This window comes from Rhipicephalus microplus, chromosome 8 (genome assembly GCF_043290135.1).
Source record: "Rhipicephalus microplus isolate Deutch F79 chromosome 8, USDA_Rmic, whole genome shotgun sequence".
NCBI lineage: Eukaryota > Metazoa > Arthropoda > Arachnida > Ixodida > Ixodidae > Rhipicephalus > Rhipicephalus microplus.
The window spans coordinates 106,085,859-106,102,998 of NC_134707.1; the positions used below are offsets into that span (position 1 = coordinate 106,085,859).

The 17,140-nt window shown below is 47.0% G+C and overlaps 1 non-coding gene across 1 annotated transcript; it reads left to right on the forward strand.

Annotated features, from left to right (window-relative positions):
• The first annotated feature begins 10,615 nt into the window (after positions 1–10,615).
• TRNAG-UCC (transfer RNA glycine (anticodon UCC)) lies at positions 10,616–10,687 on the forward strand. The gene has a single exon. It is a non-coding gene; the product is annotated as a tRNA-Gly (tRNA).
• Positions 10,688–17,140: the final 6,453 nt, after the last annotated feature.

The window sequence follows — 17,140 nt, forward strand, 5'->3', positions numbered from 1 at the left end:
GTGTCTTGGCATTAGTGGCATGTAATGCGTAGACGCTAGTAGCTTCCATATCATAAAGACGCAAGGTTTAGTATGAAACTGAAATCGTGTATGTGCTCAAACTAAAACCCTTCAAGCGGAACGGCGGGTTTTCTCCTCACCAGTTTTTTACACAGCACACTCTAAGGCAAAAGGATGTTAAAAGGGTGTGTGGTTCGTCGTTTTAGGGACTAATGGGGCTGCCACAACCGTTAATTGCTTTAAGAACCAACGGCACCAAGTCTGAGAGTTAGTCCCCACAGCGAGCTCAAGGGACTAACATTTAGTCCTCAGATTTAACTAGAGTGAGTAACCGTTGGTCCCACAATTCACCTCAAAAGACTTAACTTTAGTCCTCACTTTAGCACTGTATAGAGACACTATTAATTCCCACATTTGCACCTTACCGGGCAACTGTTAGTCCTTACAGTTGCACCTCGTCGGACGAACGCTTCATCCACTCAAATACTCCAATCGGATGAACATTTTATCCCCAGTTCAAACATTGTATTTTTTATTTATTTTCCGCCTGGCGTAATACTTTTTCCCCTGTTTTCTGCACATTAAGCAACAAATAGCGCAGAAAAGAACACTAAAAAAAATAGTTAGCCACTTTTGTGTAACTGCTTTCGCACTCGCGGCAACAACGAAAGACTAAAGTGGGATATCGAAATCTATCATTTTTCTATATACACATGACGTTTCTCCATTCTTCCAAGTGAATTCATGGTGAAGTGTACAAGTCCAATCTCGTTGTCAAATCTTGTTCACCCCTTGTGGAGCCCCTCCGATGAAAGCGACAGATGACAGGCATTGCATACACCAGCGCACGCACACTTCAGCCTGTTGTTCTCCCACGGCTGTACGTACAACATTGTAAAAATAGTTATACACACGTGACAGAAGATTAAGATGCACGCATATGACAAGTACGTGGAAGTTATTATAAAAAATGCGTGTAAAATATGACACACAAATAACTTTACCTTCACATCTCGTACAGTCCTTCTGAAACTGCTCTGACGAAAGAGATGGATGACAGTCATCGCAGACGCCAGCGCACACAGCGTTCAGCACGGTGTTTGCCCACGGCTGCACAATAAGTATGTAAAATAGTGAGTCGCACGTGAAAGAAGATGAATACGAATGCATATAAGAAATACGTGCAAGGTGAAATGAAAACATACGTGAGATATGACATGCTAATAATTTCACCGTGATGTCACACATCGTCAAAGACTCATTTCGATCCCCATAGCGCAACAGCTTAGAAGCGTTGGCCACAGCCACAACTCCGCAAACCACCGTGCCGCCAACAAGTCGGCGAGTTCTAAGCGACCGGCGTCGTTCAGCTTGAGCAAGCAAACGCGAAACCAAACACGGCGCTGCACGGGGTGTGTCTGGCGCCAGCGAGCTTCAAACAGGAGAGTGAGCATACGCTTGGCCGCCGCAACGAACAGCGCCGAGCTGGTTTGGAGCGTGTGCCGAAGAAATCGACGGTAATGCGGCCCTTTTCCACCAACTCGAGTGAGTGCAGCGCGCAAATGCGAGTACGCCGCCGCGGCGGACGGACAGCTCCGAGCTGCTTGCGACCGACTGACGGGAAAGCCAACTGTAATGGCGACCAATTTTCACTGAGTTCCGACGCTAGCGAAAGCCCCGCCAGCCCGTGCTGTTGCACTTACAGTGCGCGACATAATACAACCAAGATCTTTACGAGAACCCGCAACGTGTTTTCGGCGACTCCCAACACTGCGACGAGGTCTCAGCCCAATATCGTCAGCCCGGAGCTCATCGCGGCGGCGAAGACAGGCGAGCCCTCGTTGAGTGAGCGTACGGGAGGCCGACGGCAATGGCGGCCAATTTCCCGGCGGTCGCAAAGCACAGGCGCACTGCAGAGGCCCATGCTGACCTTCACGCAGCATTTCGTGCGTGCGATATACAACACAACCGAGCCCATTGCCGACAAGCGCGATCTGTATCGCACACGCGACAGGTAGAGTAAAATAAAGAATGATCACCTACTTGCGAAGGAATCCAGTGCCGATTTCCGCCCTGAGTCGGACTAAAGTAATGCATTCGATAGGCCTACTGTCTTGTCGGCCGCCATGTTGGCCTTCGCAACTGTTCCTGTCGTGTTAGTCGTGAACTATCTTGAAGCCAGAGATATACAGTGTGGCGTGGTGACATGTCGAGACCCGCTCCAGACTTCATGGGTGCGGCGAAACATAAAAGTAGCAGTGCACACTCATCCAAGCGTACACACAAGCACCACGTCGTAATTCCTAGATCGTGGAACCCAGGCGGCTGTAGTCGAGCACTCAGAGCGTGACGCAACGCGAACCGTCGCCAGCAAAATATAGGGAAAGACTGAGCCAGGAGAGGAGGAGGAAGGCTCGTGACTTTGGCAACGCTTTGCGCGCTGTCCGCAAAACCCGTGCGGTTCATCCCTTTGGAGCGTGTTTGGAGACTAAGTGGTTTACACGCGGCACGCTTCCCTCTGTGGTTGGTCCTCAACGGTCTTTCCGTTCATTGCATGCGCCTATTGGGCTCCGTTGCTCGTTTTTCGGGTAATTTTGCCTAATAGTGCTGAGGGCATGGCACAGCGTGCCGTAGTGGTAGAGTACCCGTGTCGTCATGCGTAGGTGGCAAGTTCGAAACCCGCTGAAAACATTTAAATTTCTCTTTTTTACAATATATGCTGACTATTTTATCTTACTCTTGTAGCAATTTGTTTGTGCCGTAAACTAACTTTTGCCGACGCTTTAGACGCCGCTGTCCCTCGCTTCGAAGGTGCTGATGTTGGGGTTTCGGGAACAAGGTTGATGATCACACAAGCATGGTTTGGTTATCACTGAAAGTTATCCTTGACGCATTAAACTTACAGCTGGGGCGTCTTGGCGTATGATTACGAGAGAGTTATATTGCTTTGCGGCGTCAGTAGTAACATGCAAGTGCTCGAGTGTACTCCGCAGTAAGAACGAAGTGCCAGATCCCATTCAGGCCTCATCAACAGGAGAGTTGCATAGATTGGGTACTCCACTTCAGTAGCAAGGAAATCGTAGTCTCTTTAACTCTGCATTCAATGAACGAGTACGTTCCGCTGCCAACTCCACCCCACTCCCCCACGGAGTTAAAGAACTCTGGGGAGAGTAACACAGTCGCTCTGCTCTTGCAGTACCCCCTCAAATTCTTCGAGGGTATCTATAGAGTGACTGCTGACGATGGAGAAAAGCAGTGTGCATCAGAGGGTGAATCGTGGTCTTCTACATTGCTTTTGTTAACGTTTGGTTCTGTCATGTGCTTTCATTGACGGGTGGTTAAATGTCAACGTTATTACTGTATTGTGGCCTGTTTTTTTTGTTTATTCCAGTTTTCTTAGCCTATTTTGTTGTTAATAGATGTTTCGGTTTGTTCACAATGCACTTGCAGTATATCAGCTGCAGACGACGGCGACACAGGGACATTGTGTTGTCTTGGGGTACTCCGCCCCTAAAAAGTAGTTAATTGCGGGCATTCGCGCGAACTAGCAATTATTGTTTGCACGAAAGTGACGCCAATGTTTCGACAATTCCGACATCAATAACGGCCTTAATCCTGTTTGATGCAGTTTCTTATAGTATTTAAACAGATGTGCCATATATTTAGCTTCGCGAAATCAAACTTCACTCACTGGGTACCTAAAACATAACTCCTCACTTGCGGTGGCATAGTGGTTACATTGTGTGGCCGATGACCCGAGATTCGTGGTTTCAAGTACAGCCGCCCGAGTTGCATGAAGATGAAAAGCTAGAGGTACTTGTAGTGGGCAACCCCAGAGCACGTTAAAGAACAACGAGCGGTAGATATTACGGAACTTTGCTATATGAATTGCCTAATGAAAATCTCCTCGTTTTGCCAAGTAAAACCGCAGATTTCTGTAAGACCTGAATACCGGATGCGTTTCACCGAGAGTGGCATTTCTTATTATAACGAGTTCCACGGCATCCTGCAAGAAGTCAGGTGAGTAATGAAATCAATAATTTACAAACATCTTAATGTAACATGAATACACAAGAAAGTGCATATGAATTTCTCAAGAAACGAACCGAGAAGAAATCGCCCTGGCTTTGGAGTGTTGTACGCATTCCTCTATAACAAGAAAGAAAGCTCCTTCCTCGTTCCTTTCCAACATCAAGGAGATCAACGAACAAGAGGGAAAACTTAAGTGAAACCATAGGTGTTCTGTAAAGAAACGTTTTGAGTGAGTGAAATGACGATCAGAACGCTTTGACGGGAAATTGGCAAGCGAAGCCTTTTCAGAGCTTTGAGATAACTATCGGGAGCTTACCAACTGCTGCTGTCAGTGAAAAACAGCGCGCGTTACAGGGGAATGACACCACTAAAACTGTACCCGTGTCGGCTTTTTGCTCTCCCATCGTGGAGTACTTAGCACAATGAATCGTTAAACACTTTTTCTACACACACACTCCCAATGTTTGTTCCATAGTAGAGTATCACGTACTCTAAGTCACTAAACACTTTATTGATTTTTGTTGCCCTGAATCCAATATCGGTTGTATCAAAAGTATTCTACTCCACATGCAGTTGTCTACTGTCTCTGTAATCGGAAAACCTTTGCCCACGGGACGATGTGATCCAGAGTAATAACAGTGACGTCACAACGATGTCACAATTTCCCTGATCGTAATGCCATACGACGTCAAGTGGCCATGTTACCATGTTACCGCACAATAAAATTCTGCTGGCCTCGCGTTGACACTGGCGCTGCCTACACTGACGGGAAATTTGGAAATTTACGCGCATGTAATGGATGGAGATTTGGCTTTCGCCGTAGTATCGCTACTAAACCCTGATTCTTGGAAGTGGCATGCTCTGATTGTAACTGGCTGAGACAAAACAGTTAAAATGCGTAAGGGTCTTGAGAGAGTAAAACAACCAAAACTGCATCGTTTTTATTATATTAGTAAACAGAGTTTCCACAGCTTACCAGTGTCGCGCAAGTCTGTGGCAAAGCAAAGCTGGTCGGCAATTGTTTCCTGTTGTCACCTTTTACTTCGAGTTCCCTCACTACATATGCTTACAAGTGACTGCTTATTCTTGCGACAACTTGTGGTGCGTGGTTTTAAAAGTAAACTGCTGTTTTTTTTTCACCGTCAATTTCAATTAGTGAAGTCGTTTAGAAAATAATTGCTTATTCACCTCATACCAAAAGGTTATGGTCACATTAAACTGGTACGCGCCAAAAGAATTAGATTAGTCCCATGATCTCACCACTGGTCAGTAATGCGATGAAAAGGACAGTTGATTCATGTTGAATTGGCGATGTGGTTATGGTGGAGAAGCGCTACGAAAGACACATGACGAAGTACTCAGTACTTCACACTTCTCTTCCTTTGTGTTTATTCGTGCACTTGAAGGACAGTTATACCACAAAGTAAACAGTTTAACCGAACAAGTGGACACTTAAAGTGTTCATTTTTGTGGTCATTCATGCGCAGTTTAAAAGCAAGCGGAAAGCACATTTAACTCCAGCTGTGTGACGATCATCGGAAATCGTTTTCTGCAGGAGATAGCTTTAATGATGGCTCTCTGGCACGTGTTCTGGGTCCCGGAGATGTCATGACAACCGCTTTGTAGACTGTTCTTTCCCGGTCGTTTTTATATCTGTTGCCCGTTTTAAATGCGAAGAATTTCTTTGCACACTGCAAAACACTTGGCATCCATCCATCCGTCTATACGCCCATCCGTCCGTCCATCCATCCGTCCATCCGTTCATCCATCCATTCGTCTATCTATCTATCTATCTATCTATCTATCTATCTATCTATCTATCTATCTATCTATCTATCTATCTATCTATCTATCTATCTATCTATCTATCTATCTATCTATCTATCTATCTATCTATCTATCTATCTTTCTATCTATCTATCTATCTATCTATCTATCTATCTATCTATCTATCTATCTATCTATCTATCTATCTAGCCGCTTACATCTGGGTGCTCTCGTGATAACCCCTTTAAGTTGTCATGAACCAAAATTATTATGGGAGGGTAAGATGGTTTAATGAGTATGACGCACAGCTCATGACATGAATAATATCCCACTCCCGTCGCTTAACTCGTCAAACACTACCCGCCAGACCATGGTAGATAACCGTGGTTTGGTGTGTGCCCCTGGTATGCGGGTATGTGCTTCAAGTAATTGACACTTATAGTTTACGCAGGAACGAGGAGAACACAAATCGGCAATTTTAACGTGATGAGCGTAAAAAAAACTGACATCAGCAGCGCTAATCCAACAAATTCAACGAATAAATTTCAGGGTCCACACAAGAAATAAACGCAAGCATCCTGCGTCGCAATCAAGCATTCTTACACAGAGTCACGTCCAGCCTCGGAACTGCTTTTTAAATAAACCGTGATGTTTGCGAAACGTGAAGTGTGAATTCGGGGCTGGCTGTCCAACTTTGTGAACACTACATTTGTACAGCTGCGGCCTAGCCTTCCTCCCTCGTTTTTTTTGGGGGGGGGGGTAAATAAATGTTTTGATCATCACCATCACGTCGGGTTAACGTCCATTGTATTTAGGTGCCAGACGCTGCAGTTGATTCATGTAGAAGTATACAGGGTCACCATCCTCGCCAGCACCAGCGCTTCATATGAGCTTATCGCTTCTCGTGTGGCTAAGACTCGTGGTCCTGCTGGCATCGTTGCGCTAGTGCAAAGAAATAGTTACGCAAACATATGCAACTATTCAATGCTTATACATATATTTAGCGTAGTGTCATGACGTGTCCATGATTACTATGTTACAGCACGATCACCTTCCTTTGGCATGGTTCGTATAACATTGATTCCCTTGGTACGTAGGATCAGCCGAATTTTTCATCTCCGTAGTTTTTTCTTGTTGTCTGAGCCTGAGTGGTTTTGACTCTGAGTGGTTCCAGCCATGGGTCGAAGTCTGAGTGAGTCGGCTTCAGCAATGTATTGGTGATTTAGAGGGCCTGTGAGTGTGGTTGAAGAAAATTTTTGTAAGCGTGAGTACACTGAGTCTGGCTGAGGAAAATTTGGCCAGATGACTCCAGGGGAGGCCTAAGCAAAAAATTCCGCCATATCCACGAAATGAATGATGATGAGTGGGCGAAGCTCCGGAGGTAAACCTGGTAAACCATGAATCCTCTGTACATTTTGCCCACTCGATTTTATTACATCGCTCCCCCTAGCGTACGTCGCCGCACTAAATCGAACGATTGCCTTCAACCAATGACACGCGCCATATGTGACATCATTCCTATTTTATAAGATCTCGCGTCTTTCATCAACTACAAGTACCGCTTTCTAGTTTATAACATCTTGCATGTTTTCATCATCAGCTACAAGTACCACCATCTAGTAAACACTACAAGAACTAAACGAGAGGTGGCTACATACAGGAGACGGTACCGCCATCTAGTGAACACTGCAAGAACTAAACTAGAGGTGGCTACATACAGGGGACGGTACCGCCATCTAGTCAACACTGCAAGAACTAAACTAGAGGTGGCTACATACAGGCTACAGGGGACGCACAGCCCACGCCCTAAGGAGCTTCGCCTCTAAAATTTACCGGATCTTTGCAGAAATGCCCCGCCGCTGTGGTCTAGTGGCTAAGGTACTCGGCTGTAGACACGCAGGCCACGGAATCGAGTCCCTACTGCAGTGGCTGCATTTTCGATGGAGGCGAGAATGCTGTAGTCCTCTGTGCTCACATTTGGGTGCACTTTAACGAATCCCAAGTGGTCAAACATTTCGCAGCCCTCCACTAGGGCGTCTCTCCTAATCATATAGTAGTTCTGGGACGTTCAACCCCACATATCAATAAATCAATCAATCAATTATTATTAAAGTTTGCAGAAGTGGGTCTACTGTTAAATAAAAATAAATAAAGGAGGTATCTGCTTGCTGGCCGTGGCGTTTGCTTTAATGTAATAAAAGGCAATTTCACATGCGTAGAAACATCAATCATGGCAGTAATTATAAAGTTAACCACATCAACATTTTATTCACTGGAAATAAGTGGTCGAGTCAAAGGGGCGCATTCGTGTCCTTTCTGCGAATAGTCCATCACCACTTCGAAATTTCTGAAATGCGGCCACTGGTATTCAGCGCAGGTGATGAAATCTAGCTAATTTAAGAGGCAAAACTTAATCAGGTGACCTCTCCATATCTTAGAGTACAGACTGGCGTACCGCAGGGATAAATACTTGGCCCGGTATTATTTAACATATATATCAATGACCTCCCAAGCATTTCACCTACGCCGAACATAGTCATGTATGCGGATGAGACTAATATTTTCTTTTCAAATTCATCCCTACAACAGATTGAAAAAGAAATTAATGATTATTCAAATTTATTATTTGACTGGCTGAAGTTAAACAAACTTCAATTAAATGTCAGCAAAACTAAGTATATAATATTTAAAGCGATAAATATGCCAATGCCTGTCAAGATTACTGTTTTATTATAAGGAGAGCAATTAGAACAAGTACCAACGCAAAAGTTTTTGGGGGTATGGTTTCAAGACACCCTCTCTTGGGACAATCATATCAATAAACTCAGCAGCGAAACTTGTCGACGTTGCTTTCTGCGAAGATGGCTTAGGCATCGACTTTTTCTTTGCTTCTTTAATTGATGTTTTCTCTGATGACCTTTAAGCCACAGTGTACTCGTGACGAGGTTTCACTTGATCGTTGTTCTTGTTCGAGTAGCCATTGCAGTTCTTGGAGTTCGTGAAGTTGCCTTTGTTGAAATCGCTCGTCTTGTTGTGAAAGTTCGTCAGATGGGCCTCTTTCAGGAACATGAGTCTGCTTTTCTTTAGATGGTGATGTGATCAGTAGATTGTCGGTAGTCGACACTGTACTGCTAGGCTTGTCTTGCGATGAAAGCAGCGTGACAGACTGATGAGAAAGCTCCCAAGATGCTTGTGAGTCATCCTTGAATGTAAATGTTTCTGTCAGTTGACAATGCGCCAGCGTGAATTCGACATTCCAGCAGTGCTTTGACTCACATGTGTGTTATCACTTGACGATGAGAGCACAACAGACATGGCTTCAGGTGGTTCTGATGGCGTATGTTTTTCTTTTTGCAGCGTGCTTAGGCTGAGAATTTCTGTCGAACGACCCTGGTCGGGAACGTCTGGGTGGGGGCTGGTATTGCGAGGATTCACCAGCTCGTCACACGTAAATTCCGTCACACGCTCGAAACCGTTTGGGCCCTGTGTGTGACACGAAGACAAGGCATTCGGGCGGTTCAGTAAAATCTGAAGTGTTGTGGTGCAGTGAACACATTGAAAATGCCGATTTCGTTGCTCTTGGGAAAGGCGGCTTTAGGTTCAGTTTTTTGGCGAAATTGTTTAGATTCCTTTCGGTATACGGACGCTTTACCTTGTCTGTTGCGACGTGCAAGTTACCAGTCGGTGTTCGAATGCGTGACGTTTTTTCAGAAGAGTCATATGATGGTACAATGGTGGTATATTTTCCCTGAGGTCTCGTTTGGAAAATAGGCTTACTGCGGGAAGACTTCGCGTAACTGTGATGGGTCAGTTGAAAAGCCTTCCGCTGATGAGGTATGAACAGGTCTTCATCGTATTCTTTGAAACGAATAATCATTTCTTCTTTGATCTTTTTCCAAGACTCATCGTTCTCGAAGATATGGGTGAGGTAAAATTTGAATGCCTCACCTGAGATGTAGTCAGTGAAGTTGATGATCATCTCCCGTTCCGACCAGGATGCAGCGGCAGCGTGGAGCTCGAAAAGGTTGAACCAGTCCTGTACAGGTCCGTCATCCGCTGATCCGGTGTACTTAGGGATGTCAAGGTCGTCTGATGGTGCTGTCATGATGCTGGTCTTGGTGTAGAGTTGGGATGTACTTCTGTGGTCCACGTTCGGTCACTGCGTCTTGCTGAGACGTTCGAAGATGGTGGCCGGTTGATGAAGTGGCCGCCAGGTCTTCATCCGGCCGGCTAGTGTGACGCTATGATGAATGGGCGACGTGGCCTGGCTCATACCCATGTTTATTCCTTTCTGCCTTCTTCCTCCTTGGCTTCTACTACAAGTCACTGCCTTCCTACGTCATTATATATATATATATCATAAAAATAAAAAAAAGGTGGTCGAAATTTCCGGAGCCCTCCACTACGGCGTCTCTCATAATCATATGGTGGTTTTGGGACGTTGAACCCCACATATCAATAAAAAAAATTAAGAGAGTCTCATAATTAAAAACAAAGTGTTCAGACTTTGACGCTACTCATTATTGAGCTAATGTCAAGCAATTGAATCGAAATGATAAATCCTTTTAAATTCAGAAGCTATAACTGAACACCATCCACATTCTGTCCAAATAAAGCCATAATGCAAGTGTATTGAACTATCGCACGGGAAGCGCTTAATCAGATTGAAAAGCCCGCCACTTGTACGTGTGTAGGTTAAGCGGAGCCGGTTCCGCACGGTCAACGACCTGGTCACTCCTCGTTCGGCAGCTGCTCTCGTCTAGGCGAATGGACTGGCTCGGTCAAAAATTTTATTGGCAACGCCTGCGAGAGTCGGGCGTCGGTGGTATAGTGGTTAGCATAGCTGCCTTCCAAGCAGTTGACCCGGGTTCGATTCCCGGCCAACGCATGTTTTTTTAATCTTTTGTTCTGTTTAATTTTTAAAAATTTTCATTCTTCACGTGTTTTAGGCTATTTTGTCGATTTTCACGAAGGACGAAGAAGTTTTTTTACCAAAATGTGGTGAAGAGTTGCTAGTTCACGACAACGTTTTCCCGCCTAATTGTCATTGTGGCCATTAAGCCTATTTTTGTTCAGTACAAAGCGATGGCTTTTTGATTTTATCTTTAATGAAGCTTGTTATAAACTAACAAATTTTTGAAGACGTAATAAAACAGACACATATAAGGAACAGTCCACTGTTAACAAGGTTGTTTTTTTTCTTGAACATTAAACAATAAAAAACGGTCACTCTGTTCAATGGCCACAGATGCCTCGATTTGATATGTGGGGTTTAACGTCCGAAAACCATGATATGTATATGAGAGACGTCGTTGTGGACGGTTCCGGAAATTTCGACTACCTAGTGTTTCTTAACGTGTACCCAAAGTTGAGCACACGGGCCTACAACATTTCCGCCTTCATCGGAATTACAGCTGCCGCAGCCAGGCCTTCGATCCCGTGACCTGCGGGTCAGCAGCCGAGTACCCTAGCCAATAGACCACCACGGTGGGGCAGTGCCTGTTTTAATATGTGATAAGATTATTTTCACGGGTTTTAAGTCCGAAAATTGCCATGCCTGTATGAGGGACGCCAATGTGGAGGTTGCTGAAAGTTTAAACGCCTCGTCTGCTGACGTGGGCCATGGATAGAAAACGTTACTCTAACTCTGCGTGTTTTTAACGTGCTCATAATATAAGCACTCGGCCTCTAGATTCCGGGTCCTCCGAAATGGAGCTAGGTCCAAGCCCGTGAGCTCCGATCAGTAGTCGAGCATCGTCCCCGCATGACCAACGGGTCGTTTTTTTTTCTTTTTTTGTTGGCGGCATATATATATATATATATATAAATATATATATATATATATATATATATATATATATATATATATATATATATATATATATATATATATATATATATATATATATTCTAACAAAAGAAATCTGGTGTATGTAATTTAGTCAGTAGCTTGAATACAAACACACTCACATACAAAAACGCCAACTTCCATTCGGGCTCACGAAACCTCTACTCCCGTCCCTCTCCCACTGAAGAAGTCAATTTTGTGCTACGTGGGCAAATTATTTAAAACGTTGCCGTGTGCACTGTCAACTTTTGTAACGGCAGCGTGACAGCGGTTCCACCTCTCTTAGATTTCAGCTGAGGAAGCGGCGATATATACTTTCTAGTTTCAAGTTAGGAAGCTTTATAAGGCGTCTAAATGAACAGTTCATAACAAGAAAATATCAGAACCAATATGAAACACTTTGTATGTGACTGCAACGAAGTGTAGCGCTATCTTCAGCGTCATTCATCATCACCCACATTTCTTACCAACCGCACCTCGCCTCTCACCCACCTAATGTGGAGCTCGAGGCATGAGCCAGTCAGAACAAGCACACGTGCCTGCCGGTATGGACAAAGGAGGTTGAAAAAAACTCGTTCAGACGCTGCAACCACCGCCACTCTGCTTTGTGGCGAGAAAACAGCGAGGCCCCGTTAGCCGTTGTCACGCCTCTCGTTTCTCTCGCTACAAATCCATGCATTTTCGTAAAAATATTGCTACGTAGCTGACATATCAGCGGTCAGAAGACGACAACAAGGAAGTGGTCTGTCGGTTGTGCGTGCTGTCTTCCCTCATAATTGACGCTATACGCATCAGTTTGAATATAGATTTTAAATAGGCACGCCTCGTGTCATTTTTACTTAACATGTTTGTGGTGGAGGTGCGGGGTACTTCCCCGTCTTCATCAAGAAGCTCCGCAACGGCCGCATCAACATAGGTCCAACCATGTCACAGGTTGAACAACCATCGTCTTCACCACCTACCTGCCCCTTCCGTGACTTCTACATACGTCGTTATACCTCCTGCTCGTGATCACGGTGTATTTTCTGGTCAGGATGGCGTTGACATAGACAAATGGATCAACCGGTACGAACGGGTCAGCGCAAGCTATAGGTGGAACCCGACTCTTATGCTTGCCAATGTGCTTTTTTACCTCGATAGCCCACCGCAAGTGTGGTTCAAGACGCACGAAGCGGAGATTACGAGCTGGGACTCCTTTAAGAAGAAGATCCGCGACCTTTTTGGCGACACCGTTGGGCGGCAGATCGCATTGCGGATTCAACTGGCGGCTCGTGCACAGACGTCGACGGAGTCGTACGTCGCGTACATTCACGACGTCATCGCCCTATGGCGCCAGATTGACGAGCACATGAGTAAGTCTGTGAAAGTGGCCCATGTGTTGAAAGGCATAGCAGACGACGCATTCAGCCTTCTGTTTTACAACAACGTTGCCACCGTCAACGCCATCATTAAAGAGTGCTGGCGGTTCGAAGAAGCGAAGAGCCGCCGTATTACTCAGCGATTCTTCCGGCTGCCCAACACGGCCGCAACCTGATCGTGTGAAGGCGCCCGCCAGTCCCCCACGTATGACAACGTCCCACGCATTGTTCATCGGGAAATCGAAGCCGCCTGTCCGGTTCCTCTTCAGCCACCCGGTATCGCAACGCTAACCTCTGACCAACAACAGCCGTCAGTGGCGTTGATACAAGCTGTGGTGAGGCAGGAGTGTGTGGACCTTGGCCTTCCATCAGCATGTCCCTTGACTCGCCCTGAAGATCCGTCTTACTCCCGAGGATACGCTCGCCGTTCACCTCCAACAATGCCCTTCCGTAACCTTTCGGAATGGCGAACACCCAACGACCGGCCTATTTGTTTTTTATGCCACCAGCCTTGGCACGTTTCTCGCTATTGCCGCCGCCGTTGGTCAAACCAACCACGTCAGACTTTCTCTACCTCGGCGCTCATGCATACGACGACCCCTCGATGTTCAGTCGCCGCACCCTTCAATTTCTATTCGTCGTCATCTTATGAGCCTTCCACTGAAGCCCCTTTGCCCGGTCGCCGCTACCCTGACGTCCCTTCGTCCGGTCGCCACAGCTATAGCTCCCCGTCGCCGCTACGTCGCCAATCCCGCTCTCCGCCATCTCGGCGCTTTTCCTCGCCGAGCTTCTCTGGACGACCGCAGCAGGAAAACTAGATATTTCAGCTTATAGATGTTAAGCTGCAATACCAATGACGGCCGAAAATCTTCTACTGACGCTTCCCACGCACCATAGCCTGCTTGAAGTACAAGTTGACCATGTTCCTGTGACCGCCCTTATTGACACAGGTGCGCACCTGTCTGTTATGAGCGCTTATCTTCGCTGCCGCATACAAAAGATTATGACGCCATCTACGACGCGGGCAATACGTGTTGCCGATGGCGGTACTGTACCAGTAATCACAATGTGCACTGCTCGTGTCAGCATTGCCGGTCGTCACGCCGTGGTCCCTTTTGCCGTGCTAGCCTGCTGCCCTCATGACCTCATACTTGGCCTTGATTTCCTTTCGGCACACTCAGCCTTAATCGATTGTTCGTCTGGTACCCTAAGCCTTGATCTACCAATCTTTGCCGGCTACTCTGCAAAGCTCACCAGCCGCTTGAGCCCAACCACTTTCGTTCGCCTGCCACCTCGATCCGTCACGTACGTGTCTTTGTCATCGACCCCTCCCGTTCCTGACGGTGATTATATCGTTACGCCAATTACTGACGTTCGGCTGACGCGCAATGTTACTGTGCCCTATACCATCGCGACCATAGCGTATAACTGTGTGTTACTTCCGCTCCTTAACTTTGGTTTCACCCCTCAAGTGTTGTCCTGCCAGATGTCTCTAGCCCAGCTAACTGCCATAACAGAGGACGATGTCAGTGTTGTCGCTGTATCTGCTTTTGATCGAAGCGCACTCTCACGGTCACCCAGCTCAGACGATGGTACTTTTCGAAACATGATTGAATCGGAGCTGTCACCTCACCAGGCCGACGCTCTTAGCCAAGTTTTGGCCTCATAAAGTGACATTTTTGACACCAACGATCGTCCCTTGGGCCAGACTAAAATTGTCGCTCACCGAATCAACACTGGTGACTCAGCGCCCATTCACCGTCGGCCGTACCACCTGTCAACGTCCGAGCAAGAAGTGATTCAGAAAGAAGTGGCCAAAATGCTTACGAAAAACGTAACCGAACCATCAACGAGCCCTTGGGCATCTCCTGTGGTATTAGTAAAAAAGAAAAATGGCTCATGGCGTTTCTGCGTTGATTATCGCCACCTCAACAAAATTGCCAAAAAAGACGTGTATCCTCTACCACGCATTGACGATGCCCTTGATTGCCTCCATGGCGCCACCTTCTTTTCATCTCTCGACCTCCGATCGGGCTACTGGCAAATTGCTGTAGATGAAATGGATCGAGAAAAGACCGCCTTCGTTACCCCTGACGGTCTTTACCAATTCAAGGTCATGCCATTCGGGCTCTGCAACGCTCCAGCGACCTTCGAGAGAATGATGGACACGCTCCTACAAGGATTTAAATGGTCGACATGTTTGTGTTACCTGGACGACGTGATCATTTTCTCACCTACCTTTGCAACCCACCTTGAACGCCTTTCGACCATTCTATCCATATTTCGATGGGCCGGCCTGCAGCTCAATTCCTCCAAGTGCCACTTCGGTCTTCGTCAGATTACCATATTGGGTCACCTTGTTGACGCTGCCGGCGTACGGCCAGACCCGTCGAAAGTACGCGCTGTAACAAGCTTCCCAGTCCCACGCCCTGTCCATGATGTTCGCAGTTTTGTGGGCCTCTGCTCTTACTTTTGCCGGTTCGTGAAAAACTTTGCGGCACTCGCACGCCCACTCACCGACCTTCTTAAACAAGACGTCCCATTTTTTGGGGGCCCTCCTCAAGCTGACGCCTTCTCTCAGCTAATCACCGCTCTAACGACACCTCCTATTCTTGTACATTTCGACCCCGATGCTCCTGCAGAAATGCGAACAGATGAGAGTAGTGACGGAATCGGTGCAGTTTTGGCGCAAATTCAGCGGGGCAACGACCGTGTAATCGCGTACGCAAGCCGTCTGCTTTCTAAGTCTGAACGCAATTATTCTATAACAGAACGGGAATGTCTTGCTCTTGTTTGGCCGGTTTCGAAATTCCGTCCTTACTTGTATGGCCGCCCTTTCCGTGTCATCACAGATCATCACGCGCTGTGTTGGCTTTCTTCTCTGAAGGACCCCCCTGGACGACTTGGTCGTTGGGCATTACGCCTACAGGAGTATTCCTACTCGGTTGCTTATAAGTCTGGACGTCTCCATCTGGACACCGATTGCTTATCCCGCTACCCTCCCGATGAACCCCGACGATCAGCCCGACGAACCAGACATCGATCCTAGCCTCAGCGTCATGTCATTGTCCCATTTTCTTCAGATTGGTGATGAACAACGACGTGATACTTCTCTGCGACAACTTATTGACCGTCTCGAATTTGCTCCGAACGACACGTCACTTCGCATGTACGTCCTCCTGAATGGCACGCTGTACCGTCGTAGCCTCCAGCCAGATGGCCCTGAGCTCCTTCTTGTCGTGCCGAAAAATTTGCGTTCAACCGTGCTGCACGAGCTTCACGATGAGCCAACTGCTGGTCATCTGGATGCATCTCGGACGTACAACCGCGTGCGTCGCCGCTTCTTTTGGTGCGGTCTTGCCCGGTCCGTTCGCCGTTGCTTGTCCTCCTGCGATAAATGCCAACGTAGGAAGCGACCTAATGCGCCCCCGGCTGGACTTCTTCAACCGATCTCCATCCCAACCGAACCATTCTTCCGCCCTGCCGTGGTGGTCTAGTGGCTCAGGTACTCGGCTGCTGACCCGCAGGTCGCGAGTTCAAATCCCGGCTGCGGCGGCTGCATTCCCGATGGAGGCGGAAATGTCGTAGGCCCGTGTACTCAGATTTGGGTGCACGTTAAAGAACCCCCGGTGGTCCAAATTTCCGGAGCCTTCCACTACGGCGTCTCTCATAATCATATGTTGGCTTTGGGACGTTGAACCCCACAAATCAATCAATCGAACCTTTCTTCCGTGTTGGTATAGATCTTCTCGGTCCTTTTCCCGAGTCGAAATCGGGCAACAAGTGGGTCGCCGTTGCTATCGACTACGCGACTAGGTATGCCATCACTTGAGCGCTCCCCACCAGCACCGCTACTGACGTTGCGGACGTTTTGCTCCACGACGTCACTCTACACCATGGCGCTCCTCGCCAGTTACTCACAGATCGCGGCCGCGCATTTTTGTCCCATGTAATCGACGATCTTCTGCGCTCTTCTTCGACGCACCATAAGCTGACCACTTCCTACCATCTCCAAACAAATGGCCTTACCGAACGGCTAAATCAGACCCTCACGGTCATGCTAGCGATGTATGTGTCCTCCGACCACCATGACTGAGAGCTGGCGCTACCTCAAGTGACCTTCGCGTACAATTCT